Raw genomic sequence first — 25,429 nt, 5'->3', positions numbered from 1 at the left:
CATGTGCATTCATAAAGAGAGGTTTAAAACTTATAAATCAATCAATGATGGAGTAGTTTACATGGGAAATGATGTCTCATGTAATGTTGTGGGAATTGGAAGCATCCAGATTAAAATGTTCGATGGGACAATTAAAATCTTATCTAATGTAAGACATGTGCCCGAACTCAGAAAAAATCTTATTTCTCTAGGATTGCTAGACACAAATGGATATAAAACTTTTATTCAAGGTGGAGTAATGAAAATTTATAAAGGAATCATACTAGTAATGAAAGCAAAGAAGGTTGGAAATATTTTTCAGTTAGAAGGAAGAATAGAGTCAGATCATGCTTCAATTGTATCTGAAAATGACAATGATTCTATTCTACTATGGCATCAACGGTTGAGCCATATGAGCGAAATAAATTTTTTATCTGATCGTAAGTTACTTCCTAGTTTAAAGTCTTTTAAGTTAGATTTCTACAAACAGTGTATATATGGGAAACAAAGCAGGCAAAAATTTAAAACTAGAAAATATACTAGTAAGGGAATCCTTGATTATTTCCATTCTGATGTTTCTGGTCCATCTCCTACAACATCATATGGAGGATCATGATATTTTGTATCTTTTATAGATGATTTCTCTAGGAAAGTATGGGTCTACATGTTGAAAAGAAACTCTGATGTATTCACAGTTTTCAAGTAGTTTAGAGCATTAGTAGGAAATATCATTGGAAGAACCATTAAATGTTTAAGAACTGACAATGGTGGTGAGTTTACTTCAAAGGAATTTGATAATTATTGCAAGGAAGTTGGGATCGAAAGACATAGAACTACTACTTATACTCCTCAGCAAAACGGAGTTGCTGAACGCATGAATAGGACTCTCTTAGAAAGAGCAAGAAGTATGCTAAGTAATGCCAATTTGCAGAAGGAATTATGGACATAAGCAATATCTACGGCTTGTTATTTGATAAATCGATCACCATCAAATGCAATAGGATGCAAAATTCCTCAAGAGGTATGGAAAGGTCATCCTTGTGATTATTCTAAACTGAAAGTTTTTGGTTGTGATGCATGTGCTCTAATTCTGAAACATCAGCGTTCTAAATTAGATCCTAAATAAAAAAGATATATCTTTGTTGGATATGGTGTTGGGATCAAGGGATACAGGGTGTGGGATCCTACTACTCACAAGATCATCATTAACAGAGATGTTAAATTCAATGAATCTTCACTCGATAATCCACATGTAGATATTAAATTGAAATAAGAAAATGTACCTAAGTTTCAACATATTTAGTTTGAAACCAGTTCAAACACTGATGATAGTAAATAGGAATGAGTTTCAGATGAAGAGCATGAAGAAGTTCCTACAGATAATAATCAACAAATTGTGGAATAACCAGAAACATCTTTAAGAAGGTCCACGAGAATCAGATATCGCCTTAAAAGGTATGATGATTATGTTACTTCAGTTGCTTTAACCGCTAATGATGATGAACCTTTATGTTATCAGGAAGTTGTAGAAGGTTCTAACAGTGGTAAGTGGAACGAAGCTATGAAGGAAGAAATGAAGGCATTAGATAAGAATGCCACATGGGACCTCGTAGAACTTCCCAATAACATAAAAACTGTAGGATGTAAATGGGTTTACAAATTGAAAAGGGGTGTTGATGATAAAGAAGACAGGTACAAAGCAAGGCTGGTTGCGAAAGGTTTTTCTCAGAAAGAAGGAATTGACTTTCATGATATATTTTAAACCAATTGTTAAAATTGTTTCAATTCAGATTGTCTTAGTATTAGTTGCTTTACTTGATTTAGAATTACAACAACTAGATGTTAAGATTGCATTATTACATGGAGATTTAGATGAAGAGATTTATATGGAACAACCTAAAGGGTTTGTTCAAAATCGCAACAAGAAATTTGTTTGCAGGCTCAAGAAATCATTGTATGGTCTGAAGCAGTCGCCGAGACAATGGTACAAGAAATTTGATTCTTTCATGATGAGCCAAAATTATATAAGAATTGAATATGATCATTGTGTTTACTTTAAGAAATTAAATAATGACATGTTCATTATCTTAGTATTATATGTTGACGATATGCTTTTAGCAAGCAAAAGCATAAGTGAGATCAACAGGTTAAAGGCTCAGATGGCTAGGACGTTTGATATGAAAGATCTAGGAGCAGCAAGACAGATTTTGGGCATGGAGATTTTTAGAGACAGGAGAAATGGTAAGCTGTGGTTATCACAAAAGAAGTATATTGAGAAAATACTCTTAAGGTTTGGTATGAACAATGTGAAGCCAGTTTCAGTCCCTTTAGCTTCCCATTTTAAGCTTTCTTCAAGTTTATGTCCTAACACAAATGAAGAAAAGGAATATATGTCTCAAATTCCATATGCCAATGTAGTAGGTTGTTTGATGTATGCAATGGTTTGTACACGACTAGATATTTCACATGTAGTTGGGGTTGTTAGCCGGTATATGGCAAATCCAGGGAAAGAACATTGGTCAGCAGTGAAATGGGTGCTTCGGTATCTGAGAGGCACAAGTGATTATTGTATCACTTATAACAGAAGTAGTGAATTTGTTTGCAGATATGTTGATTCCAATTTTGCAGGTGATTTGGATAAGAGAAGGTCAACGTCAGGATATGTCTTTACTCTTGCAGGTGGAGCTATTAGTTGGATGTCAAATCTACAAAACATTGTTGCTTTATCCACTATAGAAGCAGAATACATAGCTGCTTCACATGCTTGCAAAGAAGCGATTTGTTTGAAATATTTGTTTGGTGAGTTTGGTAGGTTACAAGACAACATTAAGTTATTTTTTGATAGTCAGAGTGCAACTCACTTGGCTAAAAATATAGCTTATCATAGTAAATCAAAGCATATACCTATAAAGTACTATTTTGTAAGACAGGTTATCGCTGAACGGGGAGTCTCTCTTGAAAAAGTGCATACAAAGGAAAACTGTGTAGACATGTTCACGAAACAAGTTTTATTAGAGAAGCTATGATGGTGTTTGGCTTCTCTTGGCTTGCAAAGAAAATGAAAAGAATAAACAGGAACGAGGTATCAGGCTAATTTTTGTCAAGGTGGAGATTGTTGAGATTTTGTATATATTAATTTGGCTAAAATCTCATGAATAATGCCAACAATAGGATTTGTTCCTAAACTGATTGCATCGAATCCTGATGAGGAGATATTCTATCCTATTTTGTTGTGATAGAATTTATTATTCAGTTTCTTCTCTACATCTATAAATTGTAAGCCTGTAGAGGCAAATGAATATGTGAGGTGTGAGGAAGAAGAAATATGTTGTTGTAATCTCCTGTTGAATAATAAGAAATCCAAAACCTCTGTTTGGTGGACGTAGCCCAGATTGGTTGGGTGAACCACATTAAATCGCTGTCTCTATTTTTTGTTGTGTGTGTGATTTATTTATTTAGTTGTCTGCTGTGTATAATCTAACACGTGGGCTAGTCGTGGAAAGAATATAACAGAACCCAACATTCTCCCACTTGTTGTTTTCTCTCCACAGGGAGCCACAAGAGAGCTTAGTCATTTATCCAGCCCTGCAATGTCCATTGTTTCTCTACACCAAGAGAACTTCTCAGAGCTCATAGATTTTGTCAATGCATCTGCGGTATTCTTCAAAGTGTCCACCTTTACCAGCAATACCTTTTTGTCTTCTATCATATCCCTCACAAAGTGATACTGAACATCAATGTGCTTTGTCTTTGAATGATATGCAAGGTTCTTTGCCAAGAAAATTGCACTTTGGCTGTCACAGTCTATCCTTATAGCTCCCTGTACTAACCCCATACTTCAACACAATCTTTGCAACCAAACTGCTTCCTTGCTTGCATGAGTGGCTGGCATGTATTCTGCCTCTATAGTTGATAGTGCCACTATAGATTGTTTCTTACTCATCCAACTGACTGCACCTCCAAATAGGATAAACACATACCCACTTGTAGATATTCTCTGATCCACATCTGCAACCTAGTCTACATCAACAAAGCCACCAATATCCAACACTCTGTCCAATCCTGGTCTTCTTTGGTGGCACAAACCATAATCACTAATGCCACACAAATACCTGAAAACCCGCTTCACTGCTATCTAGTGCTCCTTCCCTGGTTTTGACATAAACTTGCTCAACACTCCCACTGCATGTGCAATGCCTGATCTAGTACAGACCATTACATACATCAGGCTATCGACTGCACTTGCATATGGAACACAGGACATGTCCTCTTCCTCTTCTTGTGTCTTGGGACACTTTTTAGCAGATAACTTCACACCTACAGGAATAGGAACCTTCACTGGTTTACTATCCTATATATTAAACCTCTGCAGTATTGTCTCAACATACTTCCTTTGGTTTAACCAAAGCTTCCTTTTTTCCCGGTCTCTTTTAATTTCTATGCCCAAAATATAGTTTGCAGCACCAAGATCTTTCATGTCGAATTTGGACGACAAATGGGTCTTCAAATCTTGGATAATTTCTTTGTCATTTCCAACCAGCAACATATCATCCACATACAAGACCAGATAAATAACACGGTCACCAATTAATTTAAAATACACATAGTGATCTGATTTGCTTCTGGTGATTCAAGCCAAGTCCCCATATAAATGTATCAAATGTTTGATACCACATTCTTGGTGACTGTTTTAACCCATACACAGAATTCTTTAACTTGCATACCATTTCTTTCTTACCCTTCACCACAAAACCTTTAGGTTGCTTCATGTAGATCTCCTCTTCCAGATCCCCATGAAGAAATGTTATATTCACATCCATTTGTTCTACCTCAAAATCAAAAGCAGCAGCAACAGATAAAAGTAATCTAATAGAAGCTACCTTGGCAACAGGAGAAAAAATATCACCGAAATCAATTCCCGGCACTTGGGAATAACCTTTTTCTACCAACCAAGCTTTGTATTTCTCCACCTTTCCTTCTGCATTTGTCTTCTTTTTGAACACCCATTCGCTGCCAATGGGTTTCCTTCCAACCGACAACTCCACCAGATCCCAAGCCTCATTTTTGTGCAAAGATTCCATTTCATCAACCATGACCTCTTTCCAAAGTTTGCCATCTTTTGAATCTACTGCTTCCTTCACAGTTTTGGGATCATCATCAGTAACAGATAAAGCAAAAATTGAACAGAAAGCAGATGGACTATACCTTTCCGTCTGCCTTCTTTCTCGAACTAATCTTCTCACACCCAGAGTTTGTGGCTCTTCATCTTCTGATTCCTCCTCTGCTGTAGAGTCTGATTCTTCCTCCTTAAGCTCAAACTCTATCTTCTCAGGTTCCTTTGGTTGGACTTCATGTTTAATAACATATTTCACCTCTCTGAACACCGCATCTCAGCTGTACACAACCTTCCTTGTTACTGGGTTCCAAAGCTTATAACCCTTTAAACCATCCTTATACGCAATAAAGATGCACTTTTCATATTTACTATCCAACTTGGTTCTTTCACCTTTGGAACATGTACATATGCATCACATCCAAATACCCTCAGATGTGAAAGAGAGGGTTTCTTACCAGTCCATACCTCTTGTGGAGTCTTATCCTCCAACGCTGATGAAGGTGATCTGTTGACTAGGTAACATGCTGTCTCCACTGCCTCTGCCCAGAATTCCTGTCCTAACCTGGCACCACTAAGCATGCTTCTTGCCCTTTCCATCAATGTCTTGTTCATTCTTTCTGCAACTCCATTTTGCTCAGGTGTGTATGGAGTAGTCTTTTGCCGTGCTATACCACACTTCTTACAGAATTCTTCAAATTCCTTGTTGAAAAACTCTCCACCGTTATCCGTCCTCAACACCTTTATCTTTTTCTCTGTCTAGTTTTCCACAAGAGCCTTAAATTCTTTAAACCTGTCAAAGACTTCAGATTTCTTCTTAAGGAAATATACCCATGTATTCCTTTGAGAAGTCATCTATAAATGATACATAGTACACCGACTTACCTAGTGATGGAACCTTCACAGGTCCAAACACATCACTGTGCACAAGTTCTAATATATGTTTTGCACTCTTACCACCAGAGGGGAAACTCACTCGATTCTGCTTCCCATATACACAATTTTCACAGAAATCAAAATCCTGAGGGCTATTATTCATACCTTCTACCATACCTTTACCATGAAGTATTCGAAGGCCCTTCTCTCCAATATGTCCAAGCCTTTGATGCCACAACATGGTCTTCTCTCCAAAGACCACTAGATTTTCTGCTCCACTTTCAGGAACCACATAACTGTTGCACCAATCAACAACAATGCTACCTTGCAGCTTGTACATAGTTCCAATTCAAACTCCCCACATCAATACCAGTGCCCCCAAACCATCTTGCAGGTATCCTTCTCGAACACTGTTTTTACACTTGCATAATCTAGCGTGCTTACAAAAATCAGATTTCTGGCTAATGTAGGAATATGCAGAACACCTGGAAGTATTCTAACCCTTCCACTTTGCAACTTCAACTTTACTTTTCCGCGATCAACAATTCTAGCCTTCTTGTCATCCCCCAAGAAGACATCACCACCATCATATTTCTCATACTCGCAGAACCACTCTCTATGGGGAGTGAAGTGAAAGGATGCACTTGAGTCAATCAACCATGCCTCATGATTTACATGTGTACTTGAAGAAGCCAAGTACACATCCCCACCTTCATCTGAGGTGGTTTTCGCCTCTGCAGAAGGAGCATCATCAGATCCCTTTCCTTTATCAAGAGCTTTATATTTACAGTCCCTTTTGTAGTGCCCTTCCTTTCCACAATTCCAGCACACCACCTATACAAGTTTTCCTGGAGATTTAGATCTCCCACTCGATGACTTATTTTGGTTTCTGTTCTCGGACTGTCCTTGTACAGAAGAGGCATCACCATTTTGGGTCTCCATATTTTTCCGTCTCATCTCCTCCGTCAGCAAGGATGAGACTATTTCATCAAACTGCGAGGCAGTTGCATTGCTACCTATTGCAATAACCAGACTATCCCATGAATCTGGTAGAGAACACAACAAACTGATGAACTTATCTTCATTTGAAATTTTAATATCCACAAATAATAACTGACTTTTCACAATATTAAATACATTCAGATGCTCTATCACCGAGTCTCCATCTTTCATCCTCAGCTTATACAACTTTTTCCGTAGGAACAGTTTATTCACCAGAAACTTAGATTGGTACAAAGTCCTAACTTGTCCCACAAAGCCTTCGCCATAGCTTCCCCTGATACATTCAACAATACTGAATCTGAGACACACAATTGTATTGTGTTTTTTGCTTTCCGATCCAACTTCTTCCATTCTTCATCAGACACTCCCGTTGGTTTAGTACCCAGATCTACCATGATCCACTGATATTTATCCACCAACAAATCCTCCATCTTGAGTTTCCATAACTCAAAACTTTGACCATTAAATTTCTCAATCTCTATCTTTCCACTGCTCGCCATCTTCTTTCAACACCAGAATCGATCTCATAGATCTCCCACTGAACAAGGTCTACCACAGGCCCGAACGAAACCCCTTAGCAACAAAGGTGTCCCCTTGAAGCCAAAATAACTCTGATACCAAATGTGGGTTTTAAACCCGTACATAAATTACCTGCATATGAATTCTAAAACAGAAAATAAACAATGCGAGAGCATAACACATGAAACAAATATACACAGAGATTTTCCCTTGGATCCCAAAACTGGGACTACCAGCTTGATTTTTCATTATGTTCCTTTCAATGTTACCATACATATTTATACATGTCGAAGCATCCAATACCATGGATCGAAAATCATCGCGTCCAAAACCATAGGTAGGTCTGCCCAACCTAATATAGGGTCCAAAGTACAAAATTTTCCGGGGTGCTGCCCTGGACCCCATAGAGTGGGGTTAGTTGCACCCCTCAAACCCCCTGTGATCCCCTCGCTACACAATCGGTGCAACGAAGGGGGGGCTCCGTCCCCCCTCTAACCCCCCGGTTAACTACGTGGGCTAGTCGTGGAAAGAATATAACAGAACCCAACAAGCCTTCAATTTTATAGCAACATCCATGAACTTTTTTACAAACATTCGTGAAAATTTTAGACTTGAAACATTTTTATTTAATTCATCCCCTTCGATTTTCTCTTCTGCAGGTACGTTCCACCTCCATTCACTACTCCTGTCACCCAACCGAATGGAGAGGCAATGACACCAGAGTGTTATAAATATACGATATGCATAGCAAGAACATGCTACATTATGGAACAACAAGGACATACACAAATATACACAATAACAATAAATTAGTGGGAAAGGAATTCCAATCTGAGTTTTTATTAGTCTTTAATATATATTTATACATGACACATGTGGTTGTAGCAGTTTTACCTTCTCTCAAGCTGTATAAATTTGATAGAAATTGCAACTGCTCAAGATTTTGCACTGAAAACAAGGGACACAAATTCTACTCTACTAAAATGCAGAATGGAAATCACAATTTAAAAACACAGGCATAGACATTCACAAGAAAAACCACAAGTACACAATGATTTATAGGGGAACGCAATTGGGAAAAACCCCTCAAGCCTCTTTGCATTAATGAGTTGAATAGAGAAATTATTACAATTGCATGCTCCAACTATGAACACAACCTATAAAGCAACACTATTCTCTTTATTGATTGAGGACCTTTGACCAACACTTAGCCACTTTATGCCTCCATTAGTCTCTTATTTCCTTGTTCAATCCTTGAGGAAATTAGTCTCTAAAAAATAGTAATTTCCTCCTATTTTCCTGTGCAATTTCCAAGTATGGGTCCCTTGACTTCATGCAACAATGTACACTCAACTAGTATACAACTCATGTTACACTTCCTTATCATCTCCACTTCAGCTGAGGAATTCGAATTCCATGCATGCATAAGCTATTTTGGGCTGATTGATTATTTAACTGAATATCTCTAAGTTATACTGTTGTCCCACTGCTCAATTGACCTTTAACTAACTCTATCAATAGTTAGAGGTCAATTAATTGAATACAACTGAAAATAATTGAACTAGATTGCTACAATTTAGCTATCACACATGCATAACTAAAATTCAAGCCCCCTAACTTGAATTTACTGAGCTAACTAAGTGACAAGATCCATGTCACATTCGTTAACTGCCTCCAAGTTTTCATGTTGATGTGGAATTTCGATATACTCAATTTGACTAAGGCTAAAGTCAAATTGATCATTTCTTTCTACACTTTCTAACACTCCCTTTTAACAAGAAATGGATTTTGCACCATCCCTATCCCGCACTTGTGGAATGTATTATAGAACTACCTCTCACAGTTGTTGTTGCTATGGAAACAATTGCAAATGAGAAGCATACAAAAAAATCACTGAGTCAACTGTCTACTGGGAAGACTGTACTGTACCTCCTACACTTATATCAACACTCCTCTATGCTCCTCAACATCTGAATTCACCAACTAAAATTGATCCTTCTGCTATTTAACATTGTGGGCACATATAGCATGCTAATGATCCATGAGGAGGACAGCTCAGTGGAACCTGCCCAAATCCCAACAACCATGGGACTAAGGTTCTACATCACCCCACCTCGCTCATGGAGGTATAACTGCATGCATGGCGAAATATACCTCTATCTTGTAGATAGTTTTCACTCTAATTCCAATCAGTTTCACTTGCTTGCTAGCTACATGTTTCAGGAAGGCTTTCCCCTTACTGAAAGTAACATCATAGCCTGTATCCTCTAATATTGCTATAGGGATCAAGTTATTCTTCAACCTAGGTATAAACATAACATCTTTGAGGCAAAGATGGGAGCCATACTCCCTCTTAAAGGTTACAATACCAATTCCTGAAGCACTGTACCTCCCATCATTCCCCAATTCAACATGCATCTAGAGATCCTTCTCCTCCAGGGTACTAAAAAATTCCTTGTTTCTTGTCATATGGTAAGAGACACCAGAATCTAGGTACCAATCAATCCCTCTTACGATATTGGCCAAGAAAGAAAGGAGGGTGAAATATAACTCAAATTGAGAAGCCAAGGCATCTCCTCCTGCTCCTACTGCAGGCTCCTTGCCAGATTTCCTTTATGGACACTTTATTGCATAATGTCTAAATTCATGGTAGTGAAAACATTTTATCTTTCTTAGATCCTTCTTCTTGCCATTATTTTGGCTGGACTCAGCCTCACCTTGGGACTTATTACCCTTGTCCTTCATTCCTTTTCCAACTAGAGAAAATTCCTCTTCCTCTTCTTTGAATATTACTCCATCTCTGGTATTTCTCCTGAATTCTTCTTGAACCAAATCACACCACAACATTTCCCAATTTGGTAAATTTTCACTTCCATTCATAGGGTCCTGGTAGTTATGCCAAGATTTTGGAAGGCCTAGAAGAGATAGGATCACTAGATCATATTCTGCAACATTCACCCCAACTTCTCCAAGATCATCTTGAAATTTAGTAAACCCGGAGAGATACTGTGGAATAATGTCATTTTTCTGCATCCTAATGTTTTGAAGTTTGTATTCTAGGGATAATTTTATGTGGGCACTGCTATTTTTGAATAGCTTAGTCAGTGCCTTCCACATAGCATATGCAGTTCCTTTTCCATGGAGATTTGAGACCACACGGTTTCTCACACCTTCCAGGATGATCCTCCTCGATCTAACAACATCCTTGTTCCATTAGGCTAATTGTTGTGCATCAGATTGCTGGGGATTCACAATGTCAATTTTAACATATTCTAACAAACCATTATCATCAAGGATAACTTCCATTCAAGGCATACTCCAGCTACCCTCCAAGGCATACTCCAGTCTCAGTTCGTTGAAAGACATTTTCCCAAATCTGAAGAAAAATTGCTACAATGAAGTTGCAATTCAAAATTCCTAAAAAACAAATTCAAAACACTAGTCTCTAATGTGATTTTAGGGCTCTGATACCATGTAGAAATTTTATAGAAATTGCAACTGCTCAAGGTTTCAAACTAAAAACAAGAGACACAAATTCTAATCTACTGATCTTCAGAATGGAAATCACAATTTAGAGACACATGCATAGACATGCAACAAGAAAAAACAAAAGTACACATTGATTTCTAGGGGAAACCAACTGGGAAAAACCCCTTAAGCCTCCTTGCATTAATTAATTGAATAGAGAAACTATTACAATTTCATGCTTCATCTCTGAGCACAACATGCAAAAGCAACACTTTTCTCTCTACTAATTGAGTACCTCTAGCCAACACTTAGGCACTTTATGCCTTCATCAATATCCTATTTCCTTGCACAATCCTTGAGGAAATTAGCTCCTAAAAGAAAGGAATTTCCTCCTATTTTCTTGCTCAATTCCCAAGGATGGATCTCCTGACTCCTATTTTCTATGCATGCATGAGCTATTTTGGGATGATTGATCAATGAAATGACAAATATCTAAGTTAGAGTGATGTTTCACTGCTCAACTAACCTTCAAATGACTCTATCAATAGTCAGAGGCCAGTTAACTGAATACAACTGAAAATAACTGAACTTGATTGTTAAAATTTATCAATCACACACATAACTGAACTCCAAGCCCCCTAACTTGAATTTACTACGCTAACTAAGTGAAAAGAGCCATGTCACACTAGTTAATTGCCTCCAAGTTGTCCCACTAATGTGGAAATTTGCTTTACTCGATTTGACTAAGGCTAAAGTCAAATTGAGCCTTTCTTGCTACACTTTCTAACACAACCACCTATTTGCTTTACTTTACACATTTACCGAGGTTTACTAACAATTACATGATACATAGGTCTAAAGACCCTTACAACAGGTGTTATTCAAACCCATAATGGTGGATGAAGCTTGTGTATAAAAATAATACCTGGATAACAAAGGCCAAAAGTATGAGAAATCAAGTCGGTCGAAGCAGAAGGAGAACTAGGAAGCTTCCTAGGAGGGGAAGAGGAAGTTGAAAGGGGGAAATACAAAAATACAACAACTATAACACCTTGCAAATATCCCAACAACAATTAACCAATGTAACATAGATTTTCATATGAAGGAGAAGTTTTAGAAGTTGCATCTAGAGCTCAACCCGAAGAACTAGAAGAAAAATGGTAAGAAGAAAATTCTCATAGCCATGGTTATGAGTAATCAGGTGGAACACAACTTTGACATGAATGCGAAGATTATATGTTCATTAGTGTAGAAGTGGGTGAATTTGAGTATCCTTTAACAACGAGAAGAGAACAAAATGACCAAACTCTCCCATATAAATATGCAGAATAGGAAGATGAAAATTGATGCTCTATTTAACTCAAGATCACAAGCAGATATCATAGCAGTAAATTTGGTCAAGAAACTAGGATTAAAGACACATCACCATCCTAACCCATTTCCATTTGGATGAGTCAACATGGAGGTAGAGATAAAGGTAATGAAACAATCCAAAATCAAAATTGCTATTAGATTTGACTTTATTGATGAAGTAGAAATGGATGTAGTTCCACTAGATGTATGTGGTGTTGTGTTTGGAAATCCCTATATGTAAATGTAGGATGAAATATTCATGCAAAGAGATTATCAATATCACCTCATCAAGGATGGGAATTCATTCATCATCAACATGCACAAGTGAAAGTCAAAGATATCACCGGCAAGGTCCAAACAGGACAACAAGTTGATTGGTTCTAACAATAAATATTTCCATGAGAGCTAAGTCATCCCTAGAGGGGTGTACTAAGGAACACAAATAAAAACTAGAAGAGTTGCTAAGGTGTATAAGGGTGTGTTATAGGAGCCTAAAGGGATACCACCCAAAATGGAAGTGGAGCACAAGATCCAACCTTTGTCAGAATCTTTGTTGCCAAACATGAGGCTGTATAGGTAGTATATCATAAATGAAAAGGAGGTGAACAAGAAATTGTAGCAATTATTAGAATAATATGTCATTCGACCAAGTACCTGACCATGTGGGTCACTCATAATCATTGTGCCATTGAAGGATGAGTTGGAAGATGTGTATTAATTACAAGGTATTAACCAAAGCTATGCTAAATAATAGGTATCCCTTTCCTAGGATAGATGATTTGCTTGATCAATTGTAGTAAGCCAAATAATTCACCAAGTTTCACTTAAAGTTAGGATATCGTTAGCTTCAGTTCAGACAAGAAGATACCTAGAAGAACGCCTTCAAAACTAGGCAAGTTTTGTATGAGTGGTTAGTCATGCAATTTGGCCTATGTAATGCCCAAGCTACATTCATGAGGTTAATGAATGATATACTACATCATTTTATAGATTCATTTGCTATTGTTTATATGGATGATATACCAATATTCAATGCTTCCTGGGAGGAGAAAATCTCACATTTGATGCAATTTCTAGAGACATTAAAGAAGCACCATCTGCTAGAAAATCTCAAAAAGTGTGAGTTTGCATAATAATATTTGGTGTATTTGGGATATGTGATAGGTGGAAAGGTGAGGATATATCTTTCCAATATGGAGGCCATCATGAAGTGGTTGGCGCCAACTTATGTTTATGAGGTCAATATTCTTTTCGGGCATCATAGTACTTGAGGAAATTCATAGCCTCATTTTCAACAATAGTAGGACCACCCCTTACCATAACAATGAGTGGAAAGAGTTTCTAGTGGGGAAAGGGTCAACAAAGGGAATTTCAGGAGTTGAAGAAGATCATTCAGGCACCAATTTTAGCATTACCAAACTTGCAACAACCCTTTGAAGTGAAGATACATGTGAGTGAGTATGTTATGGGATTGGTCTCAACGTAGGTAGGAAATCCTGTATGTTACCATTTTGAAGTATTTCATGGCGTGGTTCTCAAATACCTTACCTATGACAAGGATCTCTATGCTCCAGTGCATGATTTGAATAAGTTTAAACACTATTTGATGGGAAAGGAGACATAAATCCACACTAATCACTAAAAACTACAATACTTGTAGGCCTAGAGTAAGCTATAACAGAGCATGCATTACAAGTGGATGGGGTTTTTACAACAAGTTCATTTAGTGGTCAAGTGCGAGAAGGGAATCACAAAAAAGTTGGTCCACATGCTTTTAAGGCCACCCACATCAAATATCACAACTTTAGGAACTCATGATGCATATAGAGAGGTATAAATAGAGGACGAGGACTTCAAGGAGTTGTTTTAGTAGTTGTAAAAGCATAGTCATGTGCATGATGTTGACAATACAATTGAATACCATTTCTATAATGTATTAATCTACATGTTAGATAATTTATGTGTTCCTAAAGGTGAGAGGTTGCAACTAATCAAAGAGGCTCACACCTCCATGGTTGTAGGGAATTTTGGTGTAGGGAAGACAATGGTCAACTTGCATAGGTATGTGTATTGAACTAGTATGCAAGAATAGATAGCTAGGTTCATAAAAAAATGCATTCTTTGTTGTAACATCAAGCTTATTAATAGGAAATGGTGTATACACCATCCTTACCTGTACCCACTTGTCCTCGGGAAAGAATTTCCATGGAAATTGCGGGAGGTTTACCAACAACCAAGAAGGGACATTAATACTTGTTCATTATAGTTGACAAGTTCAATAATATGTGTGTTCTAATTCCATATAGAATGACCATAAACATGCAAGAAGTAGTGAAATTGCTTTTTGGATAGGTCTAATTTCACTTTGATATACCAAGGAGTATCGTTTCAGTTAGGGACATAAGATTTCTCAGTGCATTTTGGACTACATTGTGGGAGTAGATGGATGCGAAGTTGAAGAGGTATATAATATCCCATTAGAGAAATTTTGATGTCTAAAATGGGCTTCCTAGGGAATATTATAAAATAATAGTGAGAATAATAAAATAATATTAGATTACATCATCAAATTTTAAGGGGAAGAAAGAAAAAACTACTTTTTCAGCTCATATTTTCAACATATCTCCCTATGGTTTCACTCAAATTTTGAGGGAGAGCACTTGTTGGATGTGGAATTCAATTCCTCGTCCAAGGATTACCCATGTTACATACTTTCAATGGACCTTGTTACACGAAAAATGGGAATACATGAAAAAATGTGATTACAATCATGTTTTTCATTTATTTCCCATTGTTCGTGTAACAAGGGCCATCTAAAGTATGTAACATGGGTACTCCCTTGATGATGAATTAAATATTTCATCCAATGAGTGCTCCCACTCAAAACTTGAGTAAAACTGTAGAGAGATAAGTTGAAAAAGTAGTTTTTTTTTTTTTTTTTTAATAATATTACCTTTTTACTCCAAAAATGGGGAATCATCCCCCATGGTTGACATCATCATCTTGAATCCTATTTGTTCTCATAAATTTGACTGTGGTTGTACATTTTTGTTTTGAGGCCCATTTTAGACCTCAAAATTTCTCTAATGCATCCACAAACAAACAAATTAGTCAATAGGACTACAACTTTTGAGGGGTTATAATTATAAGCATCGAAAAACTTGGGATGAAAATTTGGTATATATACATCACTTTCATAACAGAGTAGTTCACACTTCTATTGGTAAGTCCCCATTTGAAACTTGTTTTGGATATTTGCCACCTTTACCTTTGGATATTGCATAAGGAAAGTAAGGAGGGAGGGAGGATCTCAAAGGGGATGTTTTAAGGGTAGAAAAAATTATTGAGAAGATCGAGAAAATCAATCTGCATGTACAAAATACACAACATAAGTCACAGGAAAAATACAAGGCTAGGCTTGATCAACACAAAATAGAGGATTCATTCAAGGTGGGTGATAGAATATGGTTACTGTTGAACAAGGAGAGGCTCCAATGTCCTAGTAAGAAAATCAAGAATCTATAATCGACCCCTTTGAGATACTGGAAAATGTGGCAGATAACACCTATATAATTATTCTACCCCCATATATGCACATTTACTCAATGGTGAATGTAGAATATCTAAAACTCTACTTGTGTTCCATTTTGGATTAGGAAGAGGAATAACTCCTACTTTTGGTAGAGTATTTGGCACTAGGTTCTCAGGCATGGTTTACACAAGATACATTTTTATTAAAAAGGTATAGGACTACTAGACAAGGGCTATTTTACCCTTGTCATATTAGGTTGAAAGGACGACTTCCAATCAAGGGTAATGACACTCCAAAACCACCCAGAAGTTGACCACCTTGTTTTGACCACCATGATTTGAGAGGATTCTACATCAACCCTAATTTTTCATGGAAAAGGGGTTAGCCATGTAATCATGATGAAGAATACTCTAGTAGATTCTAAGTTGTAACTCTATTTAATATTTTAAGGAGTAAAATTTAACCACTAGTAGGCTATTGTGCTATTATAACCAAACTATTAGGAGGAAAAGGGGATCTATTCTATTTGAATGGATTTTTTTTCATAGTAGCTAAGAGTGGATAGAGAGAGAGAAAAAAACGGGTTTTGGGTACTATATCATCCCATGGTCCACATTTTCAACTTATTTTTACTTGCATTTATTTCAAAACGAAGAAAGAGAGAGTAGAGCAATCTCACATTCCAACTAGTATTTCTTTTGAAGGGTTTCTGTTGACGGTGTTGGATACCAACAACATATAGGGGATCTCCTTGATATAAGGTCCCAAATAGACCTTGCATTGTTTGGTGTAGAAGTCCCATCTGGAATATGACTTGGATGCCGTTTACTTAAAGATATGCCTTGTATTTAGCTACCAACATGAGAGAGAAGTGAAGATTTCACTTTGAATGAGAAAGCTAGTGTGCCTTGTGAATTTTCGATTGTGGAAGTATCATGGTTCTCTTACTATGGAGGGATGAAATAAATTGAGGCTCAAAAAGAGAAGTAATAGTACCATCCTAGTGGAAACTCACGTAAAATGAGAAAGACTTGGCTAACATCAGTAAGACTAGTTCACAAGGATGCGGCAGTCGTTCTAACATTACAACACATTTCCAACAAGAAGCACTGAAGTCACCGAAATAGTTCAATTACCCTAGTACAAATGATAGCCAACATGAACCATAAAAATTAAAAGAATATTCTTAGAAAAATTCATAATCCATGTGTGAAAATGTGTTGGCCTAGAAGGCTTCGATATTAAGCAAAAGTCCCAATATACATGAATACAATGAACCTCACTAGCTCAAATAGTGGAGCATTAGAGCAACTACTTGCTCCCCAAAGGTATTAATTGTCTCTCTAATGCCTTGTGGGAGAAGCCAGGGTTAAAATTACTTTACATGATAAATGAGGATCTATTTATAACTTGAGGAATGACCTTTCACATCCTCATGTCTCTTGAATTTCCAACTTTTAGTGACCTTTGGATTTCCAAATGACTTTTGGAATTACATTTGACTTTTGGTATTACATGTCTTTTGGAATTCCATGAATCTTTAGTTCATACATGACTCTTGGACTTCCACTTATTTGTATTTACAATGATTACAACAATACATCATGAATTCCACCTCATCATATGATGAGACTTGACATGTCACTATCTTTGATGACTGGGATTAATAGTGACTAATGAAATGGATTTTTTCCAGTGGTGACATGGCTGCCACTTATATCTTCATTCTTCATCTAGCTTCAATAATTGGTGTCCCTACCCTTCAAAGGGTCTTTGATCTAATAGAGTATTTAGGGTTCTTTGATCATCAAGATTCAAGTGTGTATTTCGTTCTTTCCATGCTTCCTTTGTTTGTTCTCTTTTCTCGATCTTCCTCATGTGTGCTCTCCACGATTTTTCTGGAATATCTGCATATGAAATCGCTCATGACAAACAACTATAAGCCTGAAAATATCCTATTCTACCATGTTTTATATATATATTATGTTCGTGCCTTTTCAGTGCACTCAAAAGGGGTAAAAGGAGCTTCTGGGTGCATGGGCGCACTTTGAAAGGATGAAGGGATGAAGAGGGGAGGCTTTGGGGCTTTGGGATGCTCTCATGTGCTCAAGAGAGGGAGGTCATCAAGGCAAAGTGCATGGCGAAAATCCAAAGGATGAATGGGAAGGATTCACAGTTCCCTTATGCGCTCTGTGCTCAAGGGAAATACGGAGGGTGCAAGGCACACTCCTGAAGGCTTCAGGCCTTCGGGGTGTGCTTAGAAGGCCCAGGAGGGTGGAGGGAACACTACGGAAGGCTAAAGGATGGCGCTTCATGCATTTAGAGTGTGCTCATGTGCTCAAAAATTTCAAGAGGGCTTATGTCACATTGTGGAAGGTAAAAGGATTGAGCTTAAGGCCTTTAGGATGCACTCATGCACTCAAGGATGGTGCACTTCTTCGAGTCGAAGAGTGTTCTCAAGGAAGACTTAGTCTCTTGAAGGGTGCAATTCGGAGCAAGGAAGGTGAATGAGGCTTAAGGAGTGCACTTTTCACTTTTGGATGCCACAGGGTGAACTTCAGAACAATGAAGGATTCCCCATAAAGGCTTGAGTGTGTGATCATGTGCTCTTGGCCTCAATGGGTTTTCTTCGAAACCAAAATTTGTCTAAGTCTGAGATATAGGGCAAGGGGCGAACATGATGAGTTTTAGACATAAAACCATGTGAAACACATACCAAATCATCGAGCAAAATTAGAAAAACTTGTAACAATAATAAATTAACATCAAAATGCCACTTTGTACACATTCCCCAAGTACGACGAGTGCAGTGCGTGTGATTACAACCCAAAAGTTTCGTTTTACAACAATAAAGATGTTACAACCATGAAAATAAAATAAATATGTTCTGACCAATGCGATGACACTTGAGACCATTCAAGAACACTTGCAACACATAGAATAACATGGGAAACCATTTGATGATCAAAGCGACACTAGGTATGACAATGATAGTAGGCTCCAAAATTCAAATGTAGTGAAATTTTGGAGGGTGTTGTAGCAACAACAACATTTTCCCAAGTCATTTCTTTTGTGATGATGGTTGTGAGTGGTTGTTTTTTTGTTTGTTTTATATTTTCCTCATTTTTGATATTTCATGCACAAAAACAATACCTTAATAAATCTGCAAGTGTAAGGAAAATAACCCTCTTATTATAAATTTCATATTTTGAGTATAATTTTATTAAATCTGTTATGACAAACTGTCGAGTGAAATATCCATAACAATTATGGATCATTTATTAAGGTTATAATCAAGACCTTTTTAAAGCTATAAAGTTTTAAAACAATCTTGAGAGGATGGGAACCAAACTCACAAAAATTTTACCCCAAAAGTGGTTATTCAAGGCTCCAATTAGGGTTTGAAAGGTATTGGACCCCAAATCACCAAAGTGGGATTTTCAGTTAAAATGGGTTGAGACTGGATAGAGAGAGAGAAACAGATAGGGTTGGTATACTGTATCATCCAATGGGATACATTTTCAACTACTTTTTACTTGCATCCATTTCCAATCAGAGAAATAAAGAGCAAAGCAACCTCACGTTCAGTTGGCACAAAAATATTAACAGGGTTGAGACTCCGAGTTCAGGCACAAGGGCCAACAAAGCTCCATTTTAGTTTAGCACAATGCCAAAATTTTAACCTTATCCAGGGTGGATAAGGAGTCTAACCCAAGGCGTGTTGTTATCTTAGTCAGATGGGGATGGAAGTCCAATATCGGGGTGGAGTCACATGAGGAATGCAAGCGTCAAAGAGCCCCTGACTATATCAATCATACATCTAATCACAACACATCATGAACATGCAAAAGAGAAATACAATATAGATATTATCATATTAAAATTTTTAAGAAACCATGTAACCATCCATTCACTATACAAATATTCCAACAAACTCCCTTTTCTATTAATCCATGCAGCGGTACAATATTACATCCGACTTGAGAGCCTTATATCAATATCACAGAAGTATCATAAGAGATCAATACATAACCACATTAACAAATATAGTGCAACTCGAACACTCTTTGCAACAAATTTTCGGTACTCTCTCAACTCTCTTTTTTCGCATGTATTTCTTTATATTTCCGCACCTGCTTGGATTGCCACTTCTTTCTTGGAGGCTCCACCTTCTTCCTTGTTTGGTTGTTGTTGTTGCTCGACTGCCATTATTATTCTCCACTCATATGTGGAAGATTTCTTCCTCCAGTCCTGATCCAGGTGGCTCCATACACAGGGAAAAGTCCAAGAGGACTCAAAAAGGGGAAAAATTCAAAGTGGCCAGATTGTTCCCAAACCAGCACTAGATCGAAGTGCTTGTTGCCCTGATTCCAACGGTGTGAACGACACTCAAATCCAAGCTCGTATGAGGGAGAAAGAGCCAGTCAAAGTTTTGGTCAAAGTTGGGTTATGGGCCGGGTTTAAGTGTCCTACAATTTGACCGACCCCAGGTCATGAAACCTAGCTCCCGAAAGCAAACAAATTTGTTGGATACTTAATTTTTTTAATATCCCCTATATTAGACAAAATTGAAAAATGTGTTTATATATATATATATATATATATATATATATATATATATATATATATATATATATATATATTATAAAACAGGTGGTGGGCCATGACCCTCGCCATCCCCACCGGAAGCCAAAACTATATATCAACATTTGTATTTAAAAATGGTCGACGAGCCATGACTCCTGTCGGCCCCCAACCAACCGCATACATTAATAAACAATGTTAATGATGGGGTGGGCGGGCCACCTCCGGTGGACCTGACCCACACCCCCCACCAAACAACGTATATGTTATATATATATTAACGGAGCTGGCGGGAATTGAACCTGCCTGACCCACGTGGGCCGGCCCCTACCGGGCGGTTCCATGTGGCGTACTCCAACCACAACCAAACATAACCAAACATAATAACATTACACCAAACAATTCCGCTGTATTTAATACAATATGTGACGGTTACGGTTCTGTTTACCATGCCGCGCCAAAAAGAAATATATGCACGCCAAGTTTCGAACGGATGTGATTCGATCACCTGACCCCATGGTCTCTATTTCCAATTTTTACCATTTGGGCCAACGACCAATTCCTTGTAAAGTTCGCCCAACGAAAACTACTTACGCTGAGTTCATTTCCATAGCAAGGAAGGGTAGAACAAAGTGTAGAGAACGGAATGGAGAGACGAAAATGGGGTTCTGTACAATGGAACCATGAGCCAGGAGCGGAACCATGACATAGTTCCAAGAGGCAGAATGATGGCATGTTTTTCGAGATAGAATTTTTGCAGATAATCTTGAAGATTCCATCAGGAGGTAAAAATTCATTTTATTAGAATGTAACCAAGTTTACAATCATTTTTCTCAGATTTTTGCAGGGAATGCTATGGCGAGGTTGGATTCTCCTTTTGAGCAACATATTTGAATATTCCCAGCAGAGGAGAATCTTCCAGATTCCTTGGAGGCTGAAATTCGCTAGAGTCAGAATGCAACCAACTTTATACTCATTCTTCTCATAATTTCATAAGGATCTTAATGGAAAGATCAAAATTTTGATCTAAGCAGTAGATCTTCAGATGACCCAGAGGAGGGAATCTTTGGGGAATCTAGGGGGAATATAAAAGATTCCTGTAGCTCCATATTTTCACTTTGTCAGAATTCAGAAATTTGACTGTCGATTTTACACTATTTGACGCCACGAATCTGATGGTGTAATCATATTTTCAATTTGATCATTCCGTTTTTCAGCCACTTTTCAAAGTGGAATGTAAGGGTCAGAATTCAATGTGTGAGCAATCATTTCCATGATATTCGATGCCACGAGATTGATGGTACAACCAAATCCAGCTGTTTATCATCCTCCTCTTCGTATAACTCCTTGATGTGAGGTAGATGCAGTGTGATCATGTACTTCTTTGTCTCTTTGCTTGAGATGCATTGTGCTGTATAGATCCCTGTTTGATGTTTGATGTGGGATCCTGTTTTGTTCTTGATGTGAGATGTACATTTTGTCATGTTTTGATTGAGATCCCTTTGTTGTCATGTTGACGGGATACTCATGTGTCTCCATGTATGTTTGATTTGAGATCCCTTTGATGCCATGTTGGCGGGGTGCTCGTTGTTAACATACGTGAAATTATGTCATGTTGATAGGAGTCTTTTTTTGAATGAAAGTTCCTGCAGCGGAACATCTCTTGGAGCCACTCTTGCGCGAGGGCATATTCCTTGCATGATAGGGACAACACATTCATGTACATCATCACTCTTTCCAACACTAAATGAAGCGGCCAACACCATCTTGACACCGGGCCTGGAGACATAGTCCACACTGGATGAACTTCGTTATCAACATTTTGTGTTTTATGTTGCTGATTCTTGTCATGTTCCCTGTTCTTTACATCATGCATATATGTTCCTTTATGTTTTTTTAAATGCAATTCTAACAACATCACAAAAGCAAAAGATCTTGGTTAAATCCGAGAGTTGAGTGAACTCAGATCAAGTTTGGTATCAGAGCGGTCTTTGCGTGGATGTGAATTGCGAGCGTGAACAATGGAACGTGCAATAATGGAGGATGCCAAAATGATGTACGAGACCATGCTCATAATTTCCCAAAAGGTCAAAATAATGTATGAAGCTCTCCAAAAAGAGACAGAGGAAAAGGAGCAAGTGCAACTTCAGTTGTGAGCCACGGAAGAGACCCCGCAAGAGCTGAAGCACAACAACAAATATCTTCAAAGAGATAACGCTGAATTGAAGATGCGTCTACAAGAAGAGAAAGAGGAGAAACATAGTTTTCTACGACAGCTGAAAGCTAAGAACGAGGCCTTGGAAAAGCTGCAGCGTGACCCATGTGAGGTAAAAAGTATTTCTCCGACTTCATGTATGTTCCCTGATGATGATTTCGCTGTTTTTGAAAATCATACCATAGGAATTGGATCCAAAGTGTTGAAGAGAATGGGGTATGAAGGAAAAGGCTTGGGCATTAATGGCCAAGGCATTGTCAACCGCATCAAAGTAGAAGAATTACTCCGTCAGGTAGGACTTGGGTATGTCAGGAAAGAAGTTGGGGAATCTGCCAAGACAGACAACAAACCACCAAAAATAGATGATGAGAAGCCCTCATCAGTTCTTTCCAACTCGACAGGGAAGGTAAAGGATGTTGATTTCCATTTAGTTTCATCTTCACATAGTATGATTTTTGTTGGAAATGTGGAGATACCAATTCCAGGGACAAACATGAGGCTCCTTACCAAGATGAGTTACAAGGAAGAAAAAGAAATTGGTGTTGATAACCAAGGCATAACTCAACCATTGGAGGTTGTGCAGAGACCTCGATTTGCAGGCTTGGGATACACTGAAGGAGAATACTCAAAGGTGTCATATTCTTCCAAGACATCGTCGAAATTGTCGAGGAAAGAGAATGATGGGAACACATCCCCATCATCCATGGCAGTGCCCATTGCAAGGAAGGAGTTGAGGCAAGCTCTCATTGCCATAATGACACCAGAGACAGGGAGGAAAGGTATAACCAGTTTTGATATTCGAATGTTCATTTTGATTACAATCATGTTGTTAATGATGGACATAAATCAAGGCATCGAAAAATATGTACCTTTTGTGGATTACATAACCATACATTTGTTGAGTGCTATAAAAGAATAGCAGCACACAAAAGAAGGAGGCATGTAAAACCCTCTCAACAACAGGTAAAGAAACATGTTAAGCATATATGGAGGAAGAAGATGTATTGCAGTCATTGCAACAGAGGTGGCCATCAAAGAGCCACTTGTTGGAGGGTCCATCCAGAGCAACGCCTTAAAGACAAAGTGTCGATGCATGAACCATATGAAACGGTTGTTCGACCAATGAATGCGCCATGAGGAAACGACCCATTCACATTGATAAGTGAGAAATGGTTCTTCTAGGCATCATAGCGTGTCCCGATCTTATTTTTTTCCAATCACGTGTTACATTTTAAAATGTAAAACGTGATGATGTGTTTTCCATCACTTGTTAAGCAACAATGATGACTGGTCTTATTTTGTGTTGCGTTTTACACTCTAAAAATGATGTTTTGTTTCCATCACTTGTCAGATCAACAATAGTGTTTGGTCTTATTTTTGTAAATCATGTGTTGCGGTGATGATGTGTTTTCCATCACTTGTTGAAGCAACAATGATATGTTGGCCTTGTTTTCGTAGCTGGGGTATTGTTTCCATCTTGATGTAAACTTGACCACCGAGTATATGTTATAAATTCATGGAAAGTATGGAATGCTTGGGTCATTAGTTTTTCATGTAAGTCAAGCATGTAATTTGAAAAACAATGTACTACAGGTTTGCAGAAGTTGCAGGTGTCGGCGCATCATTTATGGTTCCGAAGGACAAAGGTGAAGGAGAAGGAAGGGTGATTTATCAGACATTTGTAGGTGCAGACAAGGTACATAGAAGTGGCAGATTATTTTCGTGCTTTTGGAGGACCAAAAGCTCCTTAGTGGGGGGGATTGATCTAGGTGGCTCCAGACACAAGGAAAAGTCCAAGAGGGCTCAGAAAGGGGCAAAATTGGAAGTGGCCAGATTGTTCCCAAACTAGCACTAAACCGAAGTGCTCGTTGCCTTGATTCCAACGGTGTGAATGACACTCAAATCCAAGCTTGTATGAGGGAGTAAGAGCTAGTCAAAGTTTTGGTCAAAGTTGCACTGTGGGCCAAGTTTAAGTGTCCTATAATTTGATTGAACTCGGGGAATGAAACCAAGCTCCCGAAAGCGAGAGAATTTCTTGGGTACTTAATTTGTCTAATATCCCCTATATTAGATAAAATCGAAAAATGTGTTTATTATTTGAAATAAATAAATTATAAAACAGGTGGCGGGCCATGACCTTCGCCACCCCCACTGGAACCCAAAACTATATATCAACATTCATACTTAAAAATGGTCGACGGGCCATGACCTCCGTCGACCCCCAACCAACCGCATACATTAATAAACAATGTTAACGATGGGGTGGGCAGGCCACCTCCATGGACCCAGCCTACATCCCCACCAAACAACATATATGTTATATATATATTAACGGAGCCGGTGGGAATTGAACCCACCCGACCCACGTGGGCTGGCCCCCACCGGCCCGCCCCATGTGGCATACGCCAACCACAACCAAACATTAATACAACCAAACATAATGCAAAACATAATAACATTACACCAAACACCTCTGCTGTATTTAATACAATATGCAACGGTTACAGTTCTGTTTACCATGCGCCGCCAAAAAGAAATATATGCATGCCAAGTTTGGAATGGATGTGATTCGATCACCTGACCCCACGGTATTTATTGCCAATTTTTACCATTGGGCAAATGACCAATTCCTTGTAAAGTCCGCCCAACGAAAACTACTTAAGTTCAGTGCATTTCCACAACAAGGAAGGGTAGAACGGAGTGTAGAAAACAGAATGGAGAGCCGGAAACAGGGTTTTGTATGATGGAAGCGTGAGCTAGGAGAGGAACCATGACACAGTTCTAGGAG

The sequence above is a fragment of the Pinus tabuliformis genome, chromosome 6 (assembly GCF_031772625.1).
Source record: "Pinus tabuliformis cultivar Carrire ecotype Pingquan chromosome 6, CPIR1, whole genome shotgun sequence".
NCBI classification, from domain to species: Eukaryota; Viridiplantae; Streptophyta; class Pinopsida; order Pinales; family Pinaceae; genus Pinus; species Pinus tabuliformis.
The sequence above is the reverse complement of the archived record's forward strand: the minus strand, read 5'-3'. Positions refer to the sequence as shown.